The 26398-nt window shown below is 43.1% G+C and overlaps 1 protein-coding gene across 1 annotated transcript in view; it reads left to right on the top strand.

The window, feature by feature from the left end:
• Positions 1-26398, top strand: part of CYP7B1 (cytochrome P450 family 7 subfamily B member 1) — a 350457-nt gene that overhangs the window by 29232 nt on the left and 294827 nt on the right. The gene's annotated exons all lie outside the window — the stretch shown is intronic.

Here is a 26398-nt window from a genome sequence, read left to right as displayed (position 1 = left end):
TCTGATGTGGAAAGTGAAGAGGTTATTTTCATATGAATTTTCCCGTACGACAGAATTCTACTTCAGAAATGATGTCATGTGTTGGATTGATTTGTATGTGTTCTTTCGTCTCTGAGCATGCCTAGTCTTGCTCTTAAGATTTTTTTCAGTCGAAATCTGTACTAATGAGACGAAAATCGGACGTTGTATTACGGACAACAAAAATTTTATAGCCTGCACATCAGGATTTTGTCAGCCGAAAAGTCGGAGTTGGCTGTCAAAGGCACCATACTAACAATCCGAAAATCGGCAGATCGGTCGTCGGACGAATTTTCCCTACAGATTTTCTTATCGTGTGTACGGGGCTTTAGGGGGGGGGGGGGGGGTTAAAACCTTACGTTCCTTAAGTGGTTAAAATGTTTTTTTTATATCTATACAAAAATGTTTTGCCTTTCATTTCTGTTTCAAACTGAATGGGTTGTTTTACAAGGTGATGGTTTACAATCACTTTAAGCAGACATCAGTTGTTGCTTATTGAAAATGGGCATGGTTAAATAGGCAAATGCAAAACACTTGTATGTTACATAAAATACCCTTTTTCACTAATATAAGTAGAAGATAAGAAAAAGAGGTGCCATTTACGATTTGACGGTTGCATATCAATACTGATATTCCATTCGATTTGGAAAAATACTGTATCACCAAATCTTTCTAGAAAAGAATATGTTTTTTTGAGACCAGTTGCAATCAAATTACGTAGTCACTTTATACACGATTAGGGCTCTTTCACACGGCCGCTCCGTGTGAGAGCTCCGCTGCGGTCCTTTTTTTTTTTTTTTTCCACGGAGCGGATGACATTTCTGTCATCCGCTCCGTATGCCCCCATATCATCCCATCCGTTTGCTGATGATATGCGGACATAATGTAAGTCTATGGGGATTGCGGATGTCAGCGGATGACATTTTCCTTCCTTTCCGTTTTTTGAACGGAACAAAAATAGGGTTTTGTTCAGTTCCAAAAAACGGAACAGAACTGACAGGAAGAAAATCGGATGTCAGCGGATGGTATTCCGCTGACATCCGCAATGCCATAGACTTACATTATGTCCGCAAATCATCCGCTAAAAAATTGGATGATTTGCGGACATACGGAGCGCCCGTGTGAAAGGGCCCTTAGGGTGTGGATTTTTTTTTTTTTTAATTTTATTTATTTATTGCAACAAGTGGAACAAAGGAGAAGCCTAACAACATTATCCATATTTTCCAGTTTTACAATATCAACATATACTTTCATTTTTCACATATACATAGATAAAATTAAGATAAGCATTTTTCATGTTTAACCTGGAACTGTTTATACTCTCCATCAGAAATCTCCAATGTATCAAATGTACATTTTTTACTTTATTACTAATAAATCCTAAAGTAGTAAGGGCGAAAAGAGAAAAGAAGAGAAGAAAGAAAAAGAAAAAGGGAGAGAGAGAAAAAAAAAAAAAAAAGGGGGGGGAACCCACAAGAGGGTACCAATGAATTTTCCATACCTGTTTATGTATCTATATTTTAGTTCATCACCCATTTGTCCTTCAGAGATGAGACACCACCACTCAGAAAATCTAGTTCTTTTATATCCTATCCCTCCCTTCCCTCCCTCCGATTTCTATTCTTCGACCTCCCGTCGGAGTGCGTAGACCTCAGGAAATAACAGTAAAATACCGGAGGATGACCTCCAGTCCTACCTCCAACAACTCCCACACTCATCAATACTAAAGGGCAACTAAGCCGTTCCCTCCGTGGTAGTCCCCTATTCCCCCCCAAAAAAAAAATTTTTCCTTCCCCCTTCCCCCCTGCCCCCTTCCTTCCCCCCACCGTGTTTGTGTCCTAGTATTCTTATACCCTTACATTGCCTGTTAAATGTTTATCTGTGTCTATTTGTGTGTTCCTATTTCCATTACTGGCGTCTTAACCCTGTGATCTCAGTGCCCTCCCTTCCAGTGACATGATCTTCCCTTCGAGGTCTTATTTATAAATAAGTGCCTCTAACACTACCAAAAAAAAAAAAAAGGGGGGGGGGGAACCCCCTCCACACCCTAGGGTGTTCTCTTCGTGCTTGTGTCCTACTACCCCCTTCCCTTATAGTACTTATCCCTTTGTTCCCAGTGTCTCTTTCATATTCCCTTTCACCTTACTAACATCTCCACCCTACAATCACAGTGCCCTTTGGTGTCTGCCTAGTCCCTTCTAGTGAGTCACTAGGCTTGTTTTAATATACCTTCTCTTACTAGTGTCATAGTCAGGCAAACAATTCTTGTTCTTAGGGTGTGGATTAACCACTTCCGGACTGGAAGGATTTGCCCCCTTAATGACGAGGCCATTTTTTGCTATTCGGCACTGCGTTACTTTAACGAACAGTTGCGCGGTCATGCGACGCTGTACCTAAATAAATTGATGTCCTTTTTTTCCCACAAACAGAGCTTTCTTTTTTTTGGTGGTATTTGATCACCTGTGCGATTTTTTTATTTTTTGCGCTATAAACAGAAAAAGAGCGACGATTCTAAAAAAAAAAATATATATATATATATATTTTTCACTCTCTGCTATATATATATATATATATTTAGCGGGACTGCGACAATCTGGCAAACAGATCGGACTACTAATTGATATTTTTGACATTTTTGGGGGGACCAGTTACTACATTACTACAGTAATCAGTGCTAAAAATATGCACTGTTATTACTGTTACTGTAATAATGACACTGGCAGGGAAGGGGTAACCCAGGGGTGATCAAAGGGTTAAGTGTGAGCCTAGGGAAGTGTTTTCTAACTGTATGGGGGAAGGACTTGTGAAATGATCATAGAGACCTGTGATGCTATATAGAACGATCACAGGCGCTCTATGATCATTTCAAAGAGAACAACGGTCTGCTGTGTTTACAACAGCAGACCGTCCTTCTCTCTCAGTGGGGAGCAATCGCATCCCCGCTGCCTAGTGGGGGCGGGGGCACGCTTGTCCGCAGGAGCGCTCCTGCGGATCGCCGTACAGGTACAGCGATTCATGCAGCCGAGCCAGCCTGCCGCAGTGTATATGCGGCGGGCGTCCGGCAAGTGGTTAAGCCACTAAAGCTAACCATAGGTGGATAGAATTTCAAATGAATTTGGTTTGAAATTCTACTAGTTTATTCCCAGCTTAAGACTTACCTTGCAGGTTCCATGTCCTGTACTCTCCCATGACATCATGACTAGGACTATACAGGCATCATTTGGAAAGATTTTCACAGTAGAATGTGACCAGCTCTCAATGTAACCGGTTCACACAGCTCCGGGGCAGCCGTGGTCTGCACTTGGAAAGGGTCCTCCGCCTCTGTCGTTCCAATTCAGGTGCAAATGCAGCACAAATTTCGGACCTAATTCGCACCTGAATCATTGAACAGGGACGTACCAGACCTTCTGCTGTGAGCCGCAGCATGTGTGAACCCAGCCTTATGGCCTGTGGTAATGGCATCCATTTGAGATGACTCAGAATTTGTTTACAGGTGCATTTAACCTGCAGATGACCCATTCTGACCTACATTTGACCCGGATTTTACATTTTGATAGTTTTTTTTAGTAATTCAAAACCTCCTGGAGGTGAACAGAAGCCGATCATCACAGGCCTTTGGACACTTTTATAAATAGGACCCAACTGTTTTAGTACAGTTTTGAAAATATGTTTGCAACTAGAAATAATAATAACATGCATATTTTATGGAGACCGTAAGATAAAGTGACCCACCAGGGACTACTGGGTTTCTATCTGGCCTTTTTAACCACTTAAGGTCCAACCTATAGCAGTTTTACTGTGTGCTAGATCACGTATATATACGTGATCCGACTCTGCCGCGCCGCTCGCTTGATTTCACACAGCAGAAGCCGATCGACGGGTGCACGGTACCTGATGTCCTCCGATACCCGCTGATCGTTCGGCAGAGAGGCAGAATTGGGGTCTGCCTATGTAATCAAGGCAGATTGCTGTTCTGTCAAGAGGGAAGGTATGGAATGTGTGTCCCTGCAAAGCAGGGAATAAATTCCATCTTTTCCCCTAGTAAAAGCACTTCACACAGTATAGTAAAACACTGGCTAGGCACACAGTTAACTCTAGGATTGCCCCTGATGTTAACCCCTTCCCAGCCAGTGACATTACTATAGTGATATATTTTTTAGCACTGATAACTGTATTAGTGTCACTGGTCCCCAAAAAGTGTCAGTTAGTGTTAGAATGTCCGATGCAATATAGCAGTTCCGCTATAAGTCCCTAATTGCCGCCATTACCAGCAAAAAAATAAAAAATATTCCATAGTTTTTAGAAGCGAAAACTTTTGCGCAAACCAATCAATATATGCTTATTGGGATTTTTTTACCAAAAATATGTGGCAGAATACATACTGGCCTGAATTTATGAAGAAATTCTATTTTTCCATTTTTTTTATTGATTTTATAGCATTTTTTTTCAAAATTGAAACTTTTTTGGTTTATAGCGTAAAAAATAAAAAATGCAGAGGAGATCAAATACCCCCAAAAGAAAGCTATTTTGTTGTTGTTCAGTCATTTAGTTGTGTCTGACTCTTCGTGACCTCACAAATCATAGCGTGCCAGGCTTTTCTGTCCTCTACTGCCTCCCAGAGCGTGCTTAACTTTACGTTCATTGTTTCAATGATGCTACCTATTCATCTTGTTTTCTGTTGTCCTCTTCAACTTTTTCCTTCCATGTTTCCTAGCATCAGGGTCTTTTGCAATGAGTCCTCTCTTTGCATTTGGTGGCCAAAGTATTCGAGTTTCAGCTTCAGGATCTGTCCTTCCAGTGAATATTCGGGGGGTGACTTCCTTCAGGACAGACTGGTTTGATCTTCTTGCCATCCAAAGGACTTTCAAGAGTCTTCCCCAACACCATAGTTCAAAATCTCAAACTCTTCGGCGTTCAGCCTTCCTTCTGGTCACACTTTCACACTTAGGTTACTACTGGGAATACCATAGCTTTGACTATACGGCACTTTGTCGGTAGGGTGATGTCTGCTTTTTATAATGTCGTCTAGGTTTGCCATTGCTTTCCTCCCATGAAGCAAGTGTCTCTAATTTCATGGCTACAGTCACTGTCTGCCATGATCTTGGAGCCAAGGAAGATAAAATCTGTCACTATTTCCATTTCTTCTCCTTCTATTTGCCAAGGAGTGATTGGACTGGTTGCCATGATCTTAGTTTTCTTAATGTTCAACTTCAAGCCAGTTTTTGCACTCTCCTCTTTCCCCCTCATTAAGAGACTCTTTAGTTCTTCTCCACTTTCTGCCCTTAGTGTGGTATTGTCTGCATATTTCAGGTTGTTGATATTTCTCCCTGTGATCCTAATTCCGACTTGTGATTCGTCAATCCTGGCATTTTGCATGATGTGCTCTGCATATAGATAGGGTGACAATATACATCCTTGCTGCACTCTTTTCTCAATTTTGAACCAGTCAGTTGTTCCATGTCCTGTTCTAACTGTTGCTTCTTGACTTGCATACAAGTTTTTTAGAAGACAGGGGAGGTGATCTGGTATTCCCATTTCTTTCAGTATTTGCCACGTCTTGTTGTGATCCACAAAAACAAAGGCTTTGCTGTAGTCAATAAAGCAGAAGTAGACATTCTTCTGGAACTCCCTTGCTTTCTCCATGATCCAGCGAATGTTGGCAATTTGATCTCTAGTTCCTCTGCCTCTTCGGAATCCATGTGTGAATCTTTTTGTGGGAGAAAAGACATCAATTTTTTTTGGGGTGTTGCATGATTGCACAACTGTCAGTTAAAGTAAAGCAGTGCCGTATCGCAAAAAATGGCCTGGTAATGAATGGGGATAAATCTTCCGGAGGTCAAGTGGTTAAAAAGGATGTAATTTAATCATTCAGATGACAGAACACAAAATCCAAGCTTGATAACTGGCCAATACTAACCCAAACAAACAATGATTGTATAATGTACAGTGGCTCTTTGCAGTAGCGGAACTATCAGGGTCGCAGCGGTCGCGCTTGCGACCGGGCCCTGGAGTTCCGCCACCTGAGGGGGGGCCGCCAGCCCCTGTTCTCTTACCGCGGCCGCGGCGTGAGGGGGCCCGTCTGTCCACCTGACTGTTCTGTCTAGTGGCTCCTGTAACTGGCTGCCCTCCCCGATCTTTGTCCCGCACTGCGCGGGGGGGAGGGGGAGGTGTCTACAGCAGCCGGGATGCCAAGAGGAGGCTGGCTGGGCTAAGTCTTCTGAAAAGCAGTCTGCTGCTGCCTGCACAGTCCTCGGCCCTGCTGATCCTCCAATGAACACAGAAGGCTGTGATAACAATAGAGTGCAGGGGGAGGAGTTCTCCCCTCTGCGAAGAGACCATGCTGCCTGCTAGAAGCGTGCCTGCCTGGCTGGAGTGGAGTTGCTGAGTGAGGGGGAATCGTCTGACTCTGACCAACTGTCTGATAATGTAAGTGAACTAACTTGTCTTGAAGAATGATGATTCCAAACTCCACCCTTGCTGGTTTTCTGCCTCTTAATGATCCCATGGCAGATGGCACAGAACAGATCTCATCCCCATTTACACCATAGGTGGGGGGGGGTGTAGGGATGAGATCTGCAGTGGTGGGGGGATGGGATTAGTAAGACAGAGGTAGTGGTGGTCAGGGAGGATGACACCACATCCCACCCCTCCTCCACCCCCCCCCCACCATCGCCCCCACTGATCCCTCTCCCCAATCGCCCCTTCATCACCGCCATTGATCCCACCCCCCTCACCACAGCCATAGATCCCACCCCCCTCATCATCGCCGCCACTAATCTCACCCCCTTCACCACCATCACCACCTCTGATCACACCCCCCTCCCCGCCACCGCCGTCACTGATCACACCCCCCTCCCCGCCACCGCCGCCACTGATCATACCCCCCTCCCCACCACCGCCACCACTGATCACACCCCCCTCCCCACCATTGCCACCACTGATCCCACCCCCTCACCACCATTGCCGCCACTAATCTCACCCCCCTTCACCACCATCACCACCTCCGATCACACCCCCCTCCCCGCCACCGCCGCCACTGATCACACCCCCCTCCCCACCATTGCCGCCACTGATCCCACCCCCTCACCACCATTGCCGCCACTAATCTCACCCCCCTTCACCACCATCACCACCTCCAATCACACCCCCCTCCCCGCCACCGCGGCCACTGATCACACCCCCCTCCCCAGCATTGCCGCCACTGATCCCACCCCCTCACCACCATTGCCGCCACTAATCTCACCCCCCTTCACCACCATCACCACCTCTGATCACACCCCCCTCCCCGCCACCGCTGCCACTGATCACACCCCCTCCCCACCACCGCTGCCACTGATCACACCCCCCTCCCCGCCACTGATCCCACCCCCCTCCCCACCATTTCCGCCACTGATCCCACTCCCCTCACCACCATTGCCGCCACTGATCCCACCCCCCTCACCACCATTGCCACCACTGATCCTACCCCCTCCCCACCATTGCTGCCACTGATCCCACCCCCCTCACCACCATTGCCGCCACTGTTTACACCCCCCTCCCCACCATTGCCGCCACTGATCCCTTGCCTCTCCCCACCATTGCCACCACTGCTCCCACCCTCCTCACCACCATCGCCGTGGTGCACTATTACTGATCCCATTCCCCTCTTCACCAGCCCTGCTGCTGATCCCATTCCCCCCTCTCCCCACCAGAACTATCATTGATCCCATTCGTCCTCTCCCAACCAGCCCTGCCACTGATCCCATTTCCCAGGTCAGATTTAAAAAAAAAAAAAAAATTGTGTCAAAAACATGCTTTTTCGGGGGGGGGGGGGGGGGGCTTCATGATTTCTTGCACCGGGGCCCTGAGAAATCTAGTTACGCCTCTGGCTCTTTGTACTGAGCATGGATAACTTTTCTGAAATACGATGAGAGATTAACAGCAACGATAGAGTGAGGAATCCAGAGAAAAACATTACATTATTTTAAGGGCACTACTGTTCCTGTTAAAGATTCTGTCAATTTTTTTTCTAAACTGGAATTTGCTGGCAAAATAGAAATTAGCTGATCTCTTAAACCAGACAATTAGAATAATTTGTTGTTCAGTGTCCATTCTATTGTAAGATCCTTGGGAGTCAGTTCAGGATATATTGTGCCTGTGTCCAGCCCCCTACTGACAGCTGTGACATAAAGAGTGTCTCCAAAGCATTTTAACTCACTTTGGTATGACTGATAAAGGCATATTAGCACCATAAACAGTAAAGACTACTTCAAACTACACGTGTCAGTGCTCAGTTTTTTTGACAAGCACTAAAGCAATCCACCTGTGTTGCAGTATGACACCGTACTTTGCATTCCCAAAAAAGAGTCAGAAATTTGGTGCCTTGGCAACCCATTCAAAATGGAGGGCCGGTCTTAAAACATAGCATGTCAGTGTGCGGCTTAACATGCATGCAATAACTTACCATTTTTTTTTCACATAAACTGTTCAGGAACTACAATTCCCATAAGGCTTTGTAAATCTCTGACATTCACAGACATAACTAGGCATGATGGGAATTGTAGTTCCTGAACAGCTGGAGGGCCATAGTTTGGACATAGCTTAAAGGGTTGTGTTTTTTGAAAGTTTTGAGTTATGTTATATGGCTTTTTAAGATGCAAAAAAAAAAAGACTTCACATTTAAGCTATCATTTACATGTTTGAAAAAGTTGCCTGCTTGTCTCTGTTTTCTATGTAGCACTACCCCCACAAGGGCTGCTGGTGACTGGTTCTCTTATTCCTGCACAGCCATGTGACAAGCATTTTCCACTTTCATCTAGACACAAGAACAGTCTCTGATTTTGGTTTTGTTGTTTTATTAGGGGTGATAACTTGGATGGGGAATAGGATTATGAGATGCCCAGCTTGACCGAAACAATAAACAGGGACAACTTCCTTCCTTACTGTACAATATCCTGAACTGTCTTCCTTCCTGGACACTGACAGTCAATGGTGATTCAAAGCAGTAGCCCCTTGAGGCCTCGCAACTCTCAGTCCCTTAGAAAATAGCACATAGCAATAGTGTGTGTTGTAAGTTGCATTCAGGAGAACCTCCAACTCCGTCACAGATCAGCAGAAAGGGCAAAAGAACCGCTCCAGTGATAAGGTAATCCCAACCATCAAAATAAGGTGCAGCAAGAATCCGCAGTCCAGGCAACTGTAATGTATAGAGAGAAATAGCCGCACTCCAACTTGAAGGTGAAACATATAAAACCTGTTTTATTTGTATCCAAAAGATAAAATCAATTCAAAGTGTATCCATAATATAGTCAGAGACAAGAGATGAACACATAGTAGTTGTTACGACTAAGTAGTGGTTACGACTAAGCGGACTATCCGTGAAACGCGTCAACTACTATGCGTTCATCTCTTTTCTCTGACTATATTATGGATACACTTTGAATTGATTTTATCTTTTGCATACGAATAAAACAGATTTTATATGTTTCACCTTCAAGTTGGAGTGCGGCTATTTCTCTCTATACATTACAGTAACCTCCAACTCCACCAAAGAAGCTGCTCCCAGCTCTACTGCCTGCAGGACCTACCAGCCTTTCTGACTGCTTATCCACCTGGCTGCTCCGAAGATCTTCCAGGGCAAAGAATAGGAAGTGTTAAGCACAGCGCTGTCCTCCTGAAAGCTTGCTACATATGGCAATCTATCCCCTGGGGAATTCCTGGGTGTGCTGATGTACTCACACTGTGCTCCTTGCTCCCTGCTGCTCCTTAGGCACGATTTCTCCTCAAATCGAGATGCTGTTAGGATCTTCCCAGCCTGGAAACAGAGCCCACCTCCATATTTAGGGGTTACTTAGGTATCCTGCCAGGACATTCTGCCTGGAGATTAGCCAAGTTCCCTCAAGTATGCAGATCAGTCCTCCTGGCCTCTGTCCACTAACTTCTAGAAGTTTCTTCAAACTTCCAGATCCAGAGGGAGGTACCAGAGACCTGCCTCTTGGGAGCCATCCAGTCTGACTTGCAATAAACCCTGACCCAATTTCAGACTCACAAACCAACCATGAGTCATAACATAAATTTGCCTGCACTAACCCTCTAGTATGACACTAGAGGGTGCTATATCCAAAGTCACATGCCTAATTTTAAACATGCCCGTGCACACGTATTATGATACTCAGAGCTACAGGTAGAAGACTTGTCAATCCCTGTTGTGCCACTTCTTTCCCACTTCACCACTTTGAGGAACTTAGTTGAAATATTTTTTTTATTATGAAGAAAAATCGTTGGTAAAAATGTTGAAGCCCAATTCTACTGGTAAAAAAAATGCAGCTTTCACTACCATACTCTCCGTATTTCTGGGGCCATAACCTGAAAAAAGTCTGCTTGCCCAATAGATATCACAACTTCCATTTCTTGTGACCACAGGCAGTCATTGAAACATCCACTTGGGATTGCACCTTTGCACCAACCAGGGGTCAGAGTACTCTTGCTCAGAACATCACTCTCAGATGATGATACATCAGTGCAGTTTAACCACTTGCTGACCGGGCCATAGCCAAATGATGGCTACAGTGTGGTCGGCTTATTCTGGGAGGGTGTACAATGGCGTCCTCCCAGAATCGCGCTTCCCACACTCCCCCCTGGGGTGCACACACGGAAGAGTCTGTGCTTGCCGGGTCCCCTGGGCGCATCACGGATCATGGTAAAGGGCCAATGACAGTGGCCCTTTACTACATAATCGCTCCGTCCAATGACAGAGCAATCGGTTGTCAACAAACCGGAGCATGTCCGGTTCAGTTCTCTCCTCGCACGCTGTACACAGCGATCGGTACAGCGTGCGAGGAGAGGAGGGAGGCTGCAGCTGCACCCATTCTCTGCTTCCTCCATGCCTCAATTATACCTAATCCATGCCCATCCGTGCCACATCCATGCCTCATCTGTGCCCATCCATGCCACCTCAGTGCTCATCCGTGGCTCATCCATGCCACATCCATGCTCATCAATGCCACATCCGTGCTTATCCATGCTACATCAGTGCTCATCTATGCCACATTCATGCCACATCCGTGCTCATCTGTGCCACATCCATACTATGTCAGTGCTGATCCATGCCACATCAGTGCTCATTCTTGTCACATCCATGCCATGTCAGTGCTCATCCATGCCACGTCAGTGCTCATATGTGCCACATCCATGCCATATCAGTGTTCATCCGTGCCACATCCATGCCACGTCAGTGCTCATCCGTGCCTCTAACATGCCATGTCAGTGCTATTCCGTCCGTGCCACATCCATGCCACGTTAATGCTCATCCGTGCCACATCCATGCCATGTTAATGCTCTTCCGTGCCACATCCATGCCACATCCGTGCCACATCAGTGCTCATCTGTGCCACATCAGTACTCATCTGTGCCTCATCAGTGCTCATCCATGCCACATCCGTGCCACATTAGTGCTCATCCGAGCCACATCAGTGCTACTACAGTGCTTATCAATGCCCTAAAGAAAAATGTGATGTTTGGCACCTTGCTCCTGCACTCAGAACCTGGTTCTCAAACACCCTCTATCACAGGACTTTCCCCTTGGCATCCCCAAATGGTTAGACCTTGCTGCCCTCTATGACCGGGGTGGTCGACTTGACACTGTAAACATAAACAAAAAAGAGGGCGCACCAGCCTAGCGCATTATCCTCAGTAGCCTTTTATTAATAAATAATTTAAAAGTGTCTACTCACAAACAAGTGATGTAAACCAGCATATTAAATCCGACAGACAACGTCCATAGTGTTGGAGTCCACTGTCTAAGTCCAGGAGATCGGCATTATCAGTGCCCTACAGTGCCTCACAAAATTGTAATGGGAAGTCAGGAAATGACTGTGCTCCCTGAATGTTGGGCCTCTGTATGTGGCTAGGCTGTGTCTCACATATGTGGTATCGCCATACTCAGGAGTAGCAGAATGTATTTTGGGGTGCTATGCTCATGCTATGTTAGAAATATCTTATAAATGGACAACTTTGTGTAAAAAAAAATGCTTTTTCATGTTCTTTTCACATTTTCCAAAAACTTGTGGAGAAAAAATGACATGTTCAAAAGACGCATTATGCCTTCTAGATTATGTGTTGGGGTGTTTGCTTTCCAAAATGGGGTCATTTTGTGGGCGTTTCCATTGTCTTGGTGCTCCAGGGCCTTCAAAAGTGTGATAGTTTGTCAGGAAATTATATGTGTAATTTTTGCTCCTAGAACACCTAGAACTGCTACTTGGATGTTGGGCCTCTGTATGTGGTCAGGCTGTGTAAAAGTCTCACACATATGGTATCTCCATACTCAGGAGGAGTAGCAGAATGTATTTTTGGATGTAGTTGCAAAGAATTATGGGGAAAAAATTACAACTTCAAAAACCTAACCATGCCTCTTACTAAATACCTTGGAATGTCTGCTTCAAAAAAGGGGGTCATTTGGGGGGGGGGGGGGGTATTTGTACTTTCCTGGCTCAAGAAATGGGATAGACCGTCAGTACATCAGGTGTGATCAATTTTCAATGATTGGCATAATAACTTGTAGACTTTATAACCTTCACAAAGACCAAATAATATATACTTATTTGGGTTATTTTACCAATGATATGTAGCAGTATAACTTTTGGCCAAAATTTATGAAAAAAAATGTCTTATTTGCAAAATTTTAAAACCGAAACAAAGAAAAATGCATTTTTTTACAAGATTTTTGGTCTTTTTTTTCATTTATAGCGCAAACAATTAAAAACCCAAAAATGATTAAATACCACCAAAAGAAAGCTCTATTTGTGTGAAAAAAGAACGAAAGTTTCATATGGGTACAGTGTTGAATTACTGAGTAATTGTCATTCAAAATGTGAGAGCACTGAAAGCTGAAAATTGGTCTGGTTAGGAACGGGGTTTAAGTGCCCAGTGGGTAAGTTTAGATGCTGAGACAGGACATTCTGTTAACTAACTCAGTTGAAAGAAGTGGAAGTCCCTTTTATCCCATGATCAACCCTAGAGTTATGATAAGAGGAAAAGTGCTCAGAATGTCATTGAATGTCAAAGCAATGTACGGAAAGCACCACTTTTAATTAATAATTTTGTAAAACTGTAGGACTGCAGATTGAAATATAAAGGTAATTTCAAATAATAAGAAATTATGAATTGGCTATTGTACCAATTATACAACGAATGCCATATCCATTGTGTATACACAAGTGAAGTTTTCCTTTTGGACTTTGATTTCAAATTTACACCTTGTAGTAAATCAGTGCATTCATTTTTTCTATGAAAAACATTACATTTTACTAACAAACGATTTTGTGACTATATATTTTATATGTACGTTTATTGTAATTTTCTACTTTTTTTCTGTTGTAATTATTATTAACTGTATATATTAGCATTGCATTATTAACCAAGTACAGCCTTAGCTCAGATGCTGCAGACAACATTAGACATGTGCTTGCCTTCCGGCAATGCTAATTGAAGCCTCCAGATATTTGGAACTGTTCTGATGTATATGCAGATATTGCAGCCTGTGTGTTTGTGTATGTATATTTGGTTGTGTGGTTGTGTGTTTATTTATATGCAGTTAAACTCATTACTGGTGTGAGCTGCAGCTACTACATTGAGGAGCTGAGCATATCCTGAAAAGTTGGTCCAAGGTACTGTATTTTTGTATCCTGCTGAATACTGCCAAAGACATAAGAGATCCTTCAGGCATAAAAAAAGTTTTGGACTGTTATTGGGCCTCAGGACAGTAGGATGTTAAGGTTTGGATTGAAATGCCTGTGGCAAACCACTAGTTACTATGCTCCTTTCTCTAAGCTGAAACCTGTTACCTTGTGAAGCTCAGGATTTGTGTGCTTTCTCTACACCAGCTGGCTACGGTGGGCACTTGGGAGATCTTATTGATTTAACCTGCATAACAGACAGGAAGTGTCTGCTTTTGTGAGCACCAGCGACCATTTTGGAAAGGATGTTGGACAAGACTATAGGATATATTAAAAAGCAGACAGATACAAACACATTCAGTCTGTTTAATATCTCTTACATTTCAGGAATTATAAACTTTCCCTGCAGCAGGTATAGAGGGAAAATAAGGTCAAATGAGGATTTTAAAGCTAATAATAATGTGCAGGTCATGACTAGGGTATTAAAGAGGATTTGTCTCCATTCTGCTCTGACCATCACTCGCCTCCTCCCTTATAAATAACCACATGACCACAGATTGGAGTTAAATTGCCATAGCAGCCTTTTATTAACAAACTGTATACGTAACAGGTAAATAACACATTAAACCCAGTTTTACTGGAGCTTTGGGGTCCTTGTAGGCATCAAAGAAGAAAGTACCTGCGTTCAACTTAATTAGGCCTCCAGCCGCCACAGCACAGACTTGGAGACAATCAGTCGCAGATACCTACATACCCGGATCCCTACCATGTATAAGTTTGTACCATCTGGGAGCCGTACCTCAGACAGGTCCCTTCCAAGTATAAGTTTGTACCATCTGGGAGCCGTACCTCAGACGGGTCCCTTCCAAGTATAAGTTTGTACCATCTGGGAGCCGTACCTCAGGCGGGTCCCTTCCAAGTATAAGTTTGCACTATACTAACCTACCAGGACCTTGTACCCCGCTGCCTGTCATGACAAAGAACCACCTCAAAAAGAAGAAAGCCTGCTTAAAAGACAAAACAAAAAACGAGTGCAGGGGACCACAGAACCAAAATTCAGAAATAGAGGAAAATGCAGCTTTCCTCTAACTGAAGACCTTCTAAGGCCCCTAGCTTGACCTCTCCCTGTAGCTCCACCAGTTCCTGGCCAAGACACCGATTAAGTAAGTCCCACCACTTATATTTTCTCTCAGACTGGGCTGAAACCTCTCCTTTACCCAAACCCTTTTAACCCCTGTCATGCCAGCCCTCCGTCCATGTCTTTTCTCTCTTTTACTCCAGGCCTCCCTGTAAATCTAATGTGAGCAAGCTATTAACCACTTTACAACCGGAGGATTTTGCTGTCTTCCGTCCAGGCCACTTTTTGCGATTCGGCGCTGTGCGACTTCAACTGACAATTGCGCGGTCGTGCGACGCCGTACCCAAACGAAATTTACGTCCTTTTTCTCCCACAAACAGAGCTTTCTTTTGGTGGTATTTGATCACCTGTGCGATTTTTACTTTTTGCGCTATAAACAAAAAAAGAGCGTTTATTTTGAAAAAATAACAATATTTTTCACATTTTTTTATATGAAATTCCCCCCAAAAAAGATGTAAAAACCAATTTTTTTAAAAGTTTTTGGCCAATTTGTTTTATGCTACATATGTTTGGTAAAAAAAATCGCAATAAGCGTATTTTGATTGGTTTGCGCAAAAGTTATTGCGTTTACTAACAAAGGGAAAGATTTCTGTCATTTTTGGTGTTTTTTTTTTTAACGCGTAATGGCGGCGATCTGCGATTTTTTTTGCGGGACTGCGACATTGCGGCGGACAGACCGGACCCCTGACTGACATTTTTGACACTTTTGGGGGTACCAGTGACATTACTGCAGTAATCAGTGCTATATATATGCACTGTTACTGTAAAAATGACACTGGCAGGGAAGGGGTTAATTTTATTGGAGAGGGAGGGGTTAATGTATGCCTGGTGCTTACTGACGTGTAGGGGGGGAGGTGACTATGTGATTCATGGACAGATCGGATGTCCAGCTATGCTGAACAGTCCGATCTGTCACTCCCTGTCACTATGGAGATCCGCCCGCTGTGTTTACACACAGCGGGCGGATCTCCAGACTCGATCCCCGACGATCGGGTAAGAGCAGCGGCGATCGCCGCTGCTCCTCCCCTGGCCCGACTCCCGCTGTGAATGAAAACAGCGGGAGCGAGCCTCCGGCGGCGCGCAAGCGCCGCCCAGAAGGGGAGGAGTCCAGTCACGTTAATACTACGTGACTGGACGGGAACGAGCCACTCTGCCGCAGTACTATTACCGTGAGCGGTAGTAGAGTGGTTAAGCAGGTTGGGAATTATGGGCCTTCTATAAGTATCATGGGTAAATCGCTAAAAACATAAAATGACAGTTGCTAAATTCTGCCCAAAAATCCACTTGCCAACCACCTAACTGTAAATGTAAGTCATGATTTTGATGTTAAATACCAGGATAACCCAGGTATATTTATTTTGTTAGGCGGTCGGCTTTCCGGTAAAAGTTATCCAAGCGGCGGATCGCCACGGTGGTTCCCCCCTTCTGCCACTTTCCGGTTCTTTCAGGGTTTACCAGAGCCATCGGTAAACCCGGAAGAGATCCGGTCTGACCAATGGCAGGAAGTCAAGGCAAGACGGCCCTCACTTGGCTCTCAGCCCTTGGAGGACCAGCGCAACCTCTGACTTCACTTCTGGTTCTCGGTCATCAACAATTTGTTTTTTTTTTCTTAAAGCGGAGTTCCACCTAAAAAAAAAAATACATAAAAATACCCCAGGGACAGTCAGGGCTAGTGCATTCCACAATGGATAGCCTCTGAACTGTCCCGGGTTGCACTTACCTGCAAGAAGAAATACTTACCTTTAAAAGGTCTTCTCCAGCGCTGCCATCTCAGGTGTGGGCAGCTTGAAGCCAGCGCGATCCTCTTCTGCGTCCTCTTCCATCCTCTTCGGTCCCACGATGCACTGCGCCGACCCTGCCGTCACTTCCGGGGCTGCAGCGTCATCCCTCCACAGCTTCTGGGCATGCCCAGAAGCTGTTTAGCAAGGTATGACGGCGCCTGCACCGGAACTGATGTCGGGCCGGTGCAGGCGCATTGATTCCTGGGATTGATGACGTTCAACTCCCAGGAATCATTGCAAGCCAGGAAGTTATTCTAAAATAAGGTAAAAAAAAATTGCGATTATCCATTTGTGTTTCAGGTGACCCGGACCAAGAAGATGGACGGAACTTCCATTTTAGGGTGGAACTCCACTTTAAAGTAAATTTTTTTTTCTTTTGCCGTTTGTCTTTTTGACCCGAGAGCACTCAATAAAAAGAACCTGTCATGCTTATTTCTATTACAAGGGGTGTTTACATTAATTGTACTAGGAATAAAAGTGATCAATAAAAATAAAAGGACAGTGTAAAAATAAAAAGTAAAATAAAAAAAAAAATTAAAGTGCCCCATTCCTCCGTGCTCGTGCGAAGAAGTGAACGCATTTGTAAGTCACGCCCGTATATGTAAACGGTGTTTAAACCAAATGTGAGGCATTGCCACAATAGTTAGAGCGAGAGCAATGATTCTAGCGTTAGACCTCCTCTGTAACGCTTAGAACCATAGTTTGTCACAATTTCAGGAGCGTGCACAATTTTAAAGCATGACATGTTAGGTATCTATCTACTTGGCGTAACATCATCTTTCACATTATACAAAAAAATTGGGTCAACTTTTCTGTTTTTTGTTTTGTTTTTCTTTAAAGTTTATTTTTCCCCAAAAAATTGTGGTTGAAAGACTGCTTTGCAAATACAGTGTGACATATTGCAAAGACTGCCATTTTATTCTGTAGGATCTCTGCTAAAAAGAAATATATAATGTTTGGGGTTCTATGTAATTTTCTATCAAAAAATATTGAATTTTACTTGTAAACAACAAATGTAAGAAAAAGGCCTGGTCTTAAAGGGTGTAAATTACCTTTCCTTGCTGGACAACACAAGCATTTTCGCATTTTCTAAACCAAGAAATGACTCATTATTGAACAGTTTGTTATGGTAAATTGGGTAAATTATGGTAAATTGTTATGGTCTCACTCAGGCGGAACTGACGTCAGGGCTGCTTCCTGATGACGTCATTTGATGACGAAACGCGTAGAGCGTAGCTACGTCAGTTCTGCCTGAGTGAGACGCAGATCCGGTCGCTGGAACGCACGGCGTCCCGGAAACTACCGCTACACGAGGGGTTTGCGGTCCCTATTAAATGCATGCACAGATCATTGCCTTTAAATGTGAGTACTTTACGTTTTCATTCAATAAACAAATAGTTTAAACAGTACTTCACTATATGGAGTTTCTTTTCCTTACACTGTCTGGAATCTGCTCATGTTGATGGATACACTATACTTATGAGGAATTATCGTCCATAATATATATCTATAGGAGAGTGAAAATATACCTAATCTAAGGAGAGTGGAGTACGCGACCTGGGGAATTGAGGGGCTTATTCCAATATCTTATACGCTGGTTACCCCTGTAGGGGTGCCGCCCTCTGTTGAGTGTGGGAAGTTATAAGAGGGGAGCACTGGTTTCCTCACCCAGCACCCGTGTTTTTTCAGACCACCTCGGGATTCACCCTTTGGTAATCTCTCCAGAATTTATTCACTGGAATATGGACTTTCACAAATTTTAAAAGGATGTCACTTCACATTTAATATTTTTATCATTAACTTTTTAACAATTTTTATGAATTATATATATCACATGTGTACATTTATTATATAGCTCAATATATATATTTTTTTCACTATTCACCTTTCACCAGGAAATTATTTCCTCCCCTGAGGTAACATTAATATATAATTTATTAGTAATTTCAATTGCTATACCTAGCTAAGTGGCTAGCGCTTTCACGTCTATTTATTCACATTTTATAATATTCACCTGTATATTTATATGGTCACACCTTTTACAGTATAATTTATATGGTCACATCGATATTTATATGGTCACCTTCCTTATACCATAATCTATTCATATTTATACGGTCACTGTCACCTATTTGCACTTATCCACTATATTAATGTATATTTATGTATTTATTTATCAATATTTATTATTGAGTTTTTTTTATATATTGTACTACACATGGTTTTTAGACATTGATTTACTATATTTATTCTTTATATCATATACCATATGTTATTCATCACCTCTCATTGATTGTGACATCACACCTGGCAGCGCCATATTACCTCCCCAATTTACCATATTTTAGAATATAGCTTCACACTATATTTTGAGGTAGGCAGCAGCCATTTTTATTTAATTTTTCCATTAGCATGGAATTCCTAACCTTATATACATATTGAACAGTTTGTGTCCTTTGGTCTCAGTCAAGTGAAAACAGGCATTACATGGTCAGGAATAAGGACTGGTGTTTTTTAAATTAGTTTTTAAGCTTCTGTTATATTAGAAAATGTCACACTGTAGGGTTGGGAACTAGATACAGTGAGAATGATTTGAGGCAAGAGGAGGCAAATCCACTGGTCACTTTTCAAACAAATTGCACTTTGCCAATTCATTTTCCCCAGAGTTTAGTGACGGTGGTGACCTTCACTTTGCAAAGACTACCCAATCATGTGCAAGAAAAAAAAAAAAAAAACTTTCTTGTTTGCATATGATGGGATAATGAAAGTCAGCAGTGCTTCAACTAATTCACTAAGCTCTGGGGAAAATTCTCTTGCAATGTACAGCTTCCCTTCCAATCTGTTTTCCTTTAGTTATTCAACCCCAATGTTTTTTTGGCACATTAATCACATTTTGTGTTTTTATAAAAAAAAAAGCAGAAATATACTATACAAAAGATATCTACAAACCTGGTTTAGCTACGCATTGCAAAGGACCAGCTATATAAATAAACCTGGTTCCAGAATTTCAGTGTAAATATTTTTATACTAACCAATATGATTTCATATATTGTAATCAAGTCATAGCTGACTGCTGATTGGTTGGTAAAAGTTTCCACAATTTGCATAATGTTTGCCTTTTTTAAAAAAAACTCAGTCAGGGTATTTTTACTACTAACTTGCTGCTAGAGAAGAAAAAAACAAAAACTGTTTATTTCTCAGTTTCTAACTGTAACTGGCAAAAGATCCTTATAAAAAAAAAAAAAGTGAAGCCACACTGCTCAAAGTTCAGAATTGCATAGAATAAAAATACATAAACATTCAAAAATGGTTATGATACCAAAACCTCACATACCATAAGGGCTCTTTCACACGGAGCGGACCGCATTGCGAACCGCTCCGGCACTTTTTTTTCACGAAGCGGATGACACTTGTGTCATCCGCTCTGTATGTCCGCATATCATCCCATCCGTTTGCGGATGATATACGGACATAATGTAAGTCTATGGGCATTGCGGATGACACCGCTGACATCCGATTTTGCTTCCTTTCCGTTTTTTGAACGGAGGAAAAATAGGGTTCTGTTCCGTTCCAAAAAACGGAACAGAACTGAAAGGAAGAAAATCGGATGTCAGCGGATGGTATTCCGCTGACATCCCCAATGCCATAGACTTTACATTATGTCCGCAAATCATCCGCAAAAAAATAGGATGATTTGCAGACATACCCGTGTGAAAGGACCCTAATTATTATTTTGTGCTCAGAGCAATTTTTAATTTTGTTTTGCCTAAGTAATCCTTAAAAAACTCTAAACAATTATATATTTTCTTAAAGAGGAGGCTTTGTAGAATAAAATGGTGTTAGATGCAATATTTGTTTTTGCAATTGTGTAAGTTTACTTGATTAAATTGATATCCTGAGACTTTATTTCCATTTTATAATCTGCAGATGGAGGTAAAGCAGGTGACACTTCTTCATTTGCCTTAATAAAGAAAAAGTGAAGCACACAGTGACAGGACAGTGTGTATAACTCCTCTAATTTCTAGATACAGAAATGCCTCCATGGGCATTGAAAGAAGAAAATAATATAATAGGCATTCAGATTTTCTCAGTGTAGGTAGTAAAATTTACACTTTATGGAATGCAACATTACTGACTATGGTACATGACATGCACTTTAGTGCAGCATACTTGGATGTAAAAGCCCCCTGAACTTTATTTTTAAGAGGGGTAAAATACCCAAAGTTTTATTTCCGCCATTATTTTGCCTTTTATGGTATCATAAAACCTCCACTCTCTAGACTGGGAATATCGGAGGTATGACACTCCTAAACTGGGCTGATCGGATGCCAATTGGCAGCTGTTTTTCCAACATGCCCGTTCGACAGAAGCTGGACGTTCAGCTAGCTTCTATCGGACAGTCTGCTGTATTAATGGGCTGAATGAATCGGCCGACACCGGTTGATATTTGGCCCATGTGTACCAGACTTTACGCAATTCTTGCCTACACGTGAAAATTTGCGTTGACCACTTCCCACTTTAGCACTTTGGCTGTGGGACATGGGGAAGTCACAACCTGCTCCCATATCCAGGATAGCAGTGCCAGAGAGCCAAAGCACAGCAAAGAATGGACTTGAAGAAAGACAGTGCTGGACTCCAAGGACTGCCTAGTACCTATTTCTTAAAAGTCAGTAGCTACAGTACATTTTTTATTTTTTTAATTTGAGTAAAGTTCTTCTTTAAGTTGTATAATAACCCATCCTCTCAGGATTGGTGTGTGCACTGTTATCTATTCATATTCTCTCCTTGTGAGATGAAAAATGGTCTATAAGGCCCCTATAGAGGATGACCTTTCTCCTGCATGAGCTCAGTACCAAAACTGACATTCTGTCTGGGCTGCAGGTAAAAAACTTTGGTTCATGTAATCCTTACAGTTTCTATAGTGTCTGTTTTCAGGGAGGAGATTTATCTTACAGCCTGACACTTCTGATAATCAGTGAGAAATAAGGAGGATGATTTACTTAAAGGCAAGAGGCCGTTCACTCTGCAAGAAAAAAATTCAACCCCAAGGCTTCACTATTATAAATATTTAAGATGGGAAATTGAGATTACTGCATTTGCTAGTTGGTTATTGGATCTCTTTAAGAACTAGTGCACACAGGTCATTATTTCTAGAGTGATCATCACCCATAATCTCCCTGTGATTGATTGCTGGTAATTGCTATACATAGGGAACAATGGAGTGTATCATGTATTAGTGAATAATTGCTCATGGCAGCACAATGTTCCACATTTGTGTGCAACAGCATGTGTAGTGATCACTGGCAATTAATCATGGGCCACATTCAATTATATACCATTTTAGTAGCTGTTTGTACCCAGCCAAAGGTATAATGAATGGGTTTTGGTTTAGATTGGTAAGGTCAGGCTAGCTGAGACTTTTACCAAGGGTGCCAACAAGGTACTAAAGGGAATTATTAGGATAGTAAGTGACAAGATGTAGCAGTGCATAGTGCCCAACCAAAGGTAAATTGCATGGATTTTGGTTTGGATTGTTAAGGTCAGGGTGGATGAGACTGTTACCAAGGGTGCCACACCAAGTACTAAAGCAAATTAATAGGATAGTAAATGACAAGATGTAGCAGTGTATATTGCCCAGCCAAAGGCATATTTCATGGGCTTTGGTTTGGATTGGTAAGGTCAGGGTGGATGAGGCTGTTATCAAGGGTGCCAAAAAGGTACTAAAGGGAATTAATAGGATAGTAAACGACAAGATGTAACAGTGCACAGACACCACAAAGGTATCTGAACTGCCACACAATGCATACTCTGTGTACAATATCAATAAACCTTAGTGTTGCTCCAGGTCAGTCCAAGCATGCAAGCCACAGTTAAGTGCTTGCACAGCTCATCACTGGCAATCACTGTTGCAAGGAAATTGGATACAAAACTTACAAAAGCCTTATGTAGTCATAAACCCATCCTATGTGGCAATTTGATTCAAATTGGACAAGGGTGTGTATCCCAACGCACCAAAGGCCACCAAGATAAATTTTAACCTTTTTTTCAGTAATCCAAAAGTATGTTTTATGACCATACATGTTAATTCCTATAGGGTGAGGTAAAAATAAATATACTTTTTTTAAGTACCTCCAAGTAACATAAATCTGTATAGATGTCAACTTGTATAGCAAACAATCAATTATCCTGAGACCTTTCTACAAATGTATGGAACACAATGATAGCAATATCTCAATATCACCTCCATATAGTACTATCATATGTATACCCAAAACAGTTTTAAGATACACTATATTGTCAAAAGTGTTGGGACGCCTGCCTTTACACGCACATGAACTTTAATGGCATCCCAATCTTAGTCGGTAGGGCTCTAATTCATCCCAAAGGTGTTCTATTGTCAAGTTCCTCCACCCCAAACTTGCTCATACATGTCTTTATGGACTTTACTTTGTTCACTGGTCCAAATCATTTGGTAGAGGGGGGATTATGGTGTGGGGTTTTTCAGGGGTTGGGCTTGGCACCTTAGTTCAAGTGAAGGGAACTCTTAAGGCGCCAGCATACCAAGACATTTTGGACAATTTCATGCTCCCAAATTTATGGAAACAGTTTGGGGATGGCCCCTTCCTGTTGCAACATGGCTGCACACCAGTGCACAAAGCAAGGTCCATAAAGACATGGATGAGTGAGTTTGGGGTGGAGGAACTTGACTGACCTGCACAGAGTCCTGGTGGCCTTGAGAAACATAGAGGAAAGGCTCAATTAATAAAATGTTGAATCATTGACCAATTCCAATTGGTCCTAAGGAAGGCTGATTTGGATAAATACCTTTAAAACTTGAAGCTAGATGGATATTTTGTTTGAATTCACGTGCCCATATGGTTTGAATGAAAGTTTTACATTTTTACATTTTGTGTGTAAACATTCTGCAACATGTTGTCTATGTGCTTCATTTGCTACATGTATGGACTGTATTTGTTCAAAGACTTGTAATAAGGTAAATACTTTTCAAATTTGTATTTGCTGTCTGTGACACCACAGGGAAGATCGCGCCTTACTTCCTTTATGGAAATATTTTTTGAAATCTTTGCTTGTTGTAATTTCCTTAAGGTACTTGCATGTTGCCTTTGATCTCTTTAAAGTGGTCATGGGCTCTCCAATTCCCAGCTGCTGACTCCAGCCTTACTACACAGTCCCGGGTCATTAGTATGCTGCATAGGTTGAGAGCAGAGTTAGGGCCTGTGTCAGCTGGCATTTGGCTTGTCTCCATGGCATCAGTTTGACATTTGTTTGAGATGCTGCATTTAAAATTCATTGACAGGTGCATTTAGCTCGCAGTCAACCTCTTCAACCTGCATTTGACCTGCTTCAAGTGGATTTTGCATTTCCATAAACCTGTATAAAAATGCAAAACCTACTTGAAGCTAACAAAAGCCAGTTAACAAAATGCAGGATTAAAGTCTTCAATTTAACAGTTTCCTAAAACAGCTACATGCAAGGCATGCCATGAATGATAACTGTCACAGTTGCTTGTGCTCTCCACCAAATTTCAAACCATCAAATGTCTGGTGTCAAAACTAATCACGTGCAGCACCATGGCAACTGCAGATCAACCAGAACATATGATGGCAGCTTCCTTGGCTGTAATGCTTAAAATGGTTTAAAGGAGTTGTAAAGTCAAAAGATTTTTTTATCTTAATTCATTCTATGCATTCAGATAAAAAAGCCTTCTGTGTGCAGCAGCCTCCCTTATACTTACCTGAGCCCCATCTCTGTCCAGCAATGTCCATGAGTCCCTCGGCTGTCCGGGACTCTCCCTCCTTATTGGCTGAGACACAGCCATTGTCTCCCATGGCTGTAAATGAAAGACAGTTAGCCAATCAGGATAGAGGGAACGGGGCCGAACTGCAGCTCTGTGTCTGAATGGACACACAAAGCTGCAGCTCGGCTCGGGTGCCCCCCATGGCAAGCTGCCAGGAGGGAGGGGCCAGGAGCACCAACAAGGGACCCAAGAAGAGGAGAAGCCAGTCTGCCCTGTGCAAAACCAACTGCACAGAGGAGGTAAGTATAACATTTTTTTTTTTTTTTTAAAAGAAAAACCCGAGACTTTACAGTCACTTCAATTCTGCATAAACAACTAGGAGGCTGGTTGGTCCTTGCACCCTGGGTGTAGGGGACAATAGGAGGTGTATGAGGATCAATAGAAGCATTTACAAAAAATATCCTCACAGCTACAACTTAAAGTGGAACTATGGGCAAAATAAAAAACAACATATATAAATCATTCTGGCATTAACACGGCAATGTTGTTTTTGTGATTGCCCTTTGTAAAATAGTTGTATTGCCTGTTCATCCTGCCAGTAAAGCCCCTTACATATGTACAGAAATTCTGCCAGCTCAGCAGAAACTAGATGAATTTTAGTACATGTGTACCGCTGTCCGTTCAACAGTAGCTGGTCTCAGGGCCGGTGCTTCCACTAGGCAAACTAGGCAGCCGCCTAGGGCGCATTGCCACCTAGGGGCACAGCCAGGAGTCTGCACTCTCTCTCCATCATGAATTCTCCATCATGAATGATTATTGTGAGCTGAGGCGAGGGGCGGAGGTGGGGGGGAAGAAGGGACAGCGGAAGATGCCACGTGTATTGGGCAGTGGTGGAACTACCAGGCCCTGGCTTTCCACTACTGTTAGAGGTGCCCCAAAAGGCAAGAAGGGAGCCCCCCCAGAGTGCTGCCTGCATGATGATCCTCTTCAGGTGGAGCTGAGCGGCAAGTGACTCTCTGCACTGAGCTGGTGGGCAGCCGTTTATTTCCCTGGGTCGGTATTAAGCAGGAAGCGGAGGAGAGCTGCACCTGAGCCAGATCTCGGCACTGGAGGGCAGAACCTTTACTGGGGCAGAAGCGACGAGGCACCAGAATGGTCTGAGGAGGTTGGTGATGAAGGACGTGTGGAGCTCTCTGACTGCTGCTTTTCCCTCCACCAGGAGCCACCGTGTTTAACAGGGGTTCGGGGTCACCAGGTGTGCCATGAGGAATTGGGGTCCCTGGGTGTGCCATGGGGGATTGGGGTCCCCAGGTGTGACACGGAGGAACATCAGGGTCTCCAGGTGTGACACGGAGGAACATCAGGGTCCCCAAATGTGACATGGAAAAACATCAGGATCTGACATAGAGGTACATCGGGGTCAGTGGGTATGACAGCATGACATGGAGTAATATTGGGGTCCCAGGGTGTGACATGAAAAAACATCAAAGTCCCTGGGTGTGACATGGAGGGACATTAGGGTCCCCGGGTGTGAAATGGAGGAATATGGGGGTCACTGGGTATGACAGCATAACATGGAGGAACCATCAGATCAGGGTCACATAGAGGAGTTTTTAACCCCTTCCCTTTTTTGCGGGGGGGGGGCGCAAGTAGCTGGTCTTGCCTAGGGAATAAAATAGTCTAGCACCGGCCCTGGCTGGTCTAATGACTGGCTTCTGTTGAACAGTCGTGCTGCAAAACCAGCATTCGAGAAGCACTTGAGATGGAAGTTTGAGAATAAGGAAAACCATTTAACACACACAGGGGTGCTTTCAATGATTAACCTTTATTCATTCAATTAAAACTTGTATCCCAAAAGGATAAAAACTGTTGCTTTTAAGTGGTTGCAAACGTCAGATATGAAATACAAAGCATATATTTTTATGGTGTGTCTCTCAATTAGGAGCACTAAATGTCTTTCTGTTTGCTGCTTCATTCCTCACTTCTGACAAGTTTTCCTGACACCAAGAGAAAAATTGTGACAGTGGAGGGATCTCTAGCAGATTGACAG

This window comes from Pelophylax lessonae (genome assembly GCF_965119305.1).
Source record: "Pelophylax lessonae genome assembly, chromosome: 5".
Classification (NCBI taxonomy): Eukaryota; Metazoa; Chordata; class Amphibia; order Anura; family Ranidae; genus Pelophylax; species Pelophylax lessonae.
The sequence above is the reverse complement of the archived record's forward strand: the minus strand, read 5'-3'. Positions and strand labels throughout refer to the sequence as shown.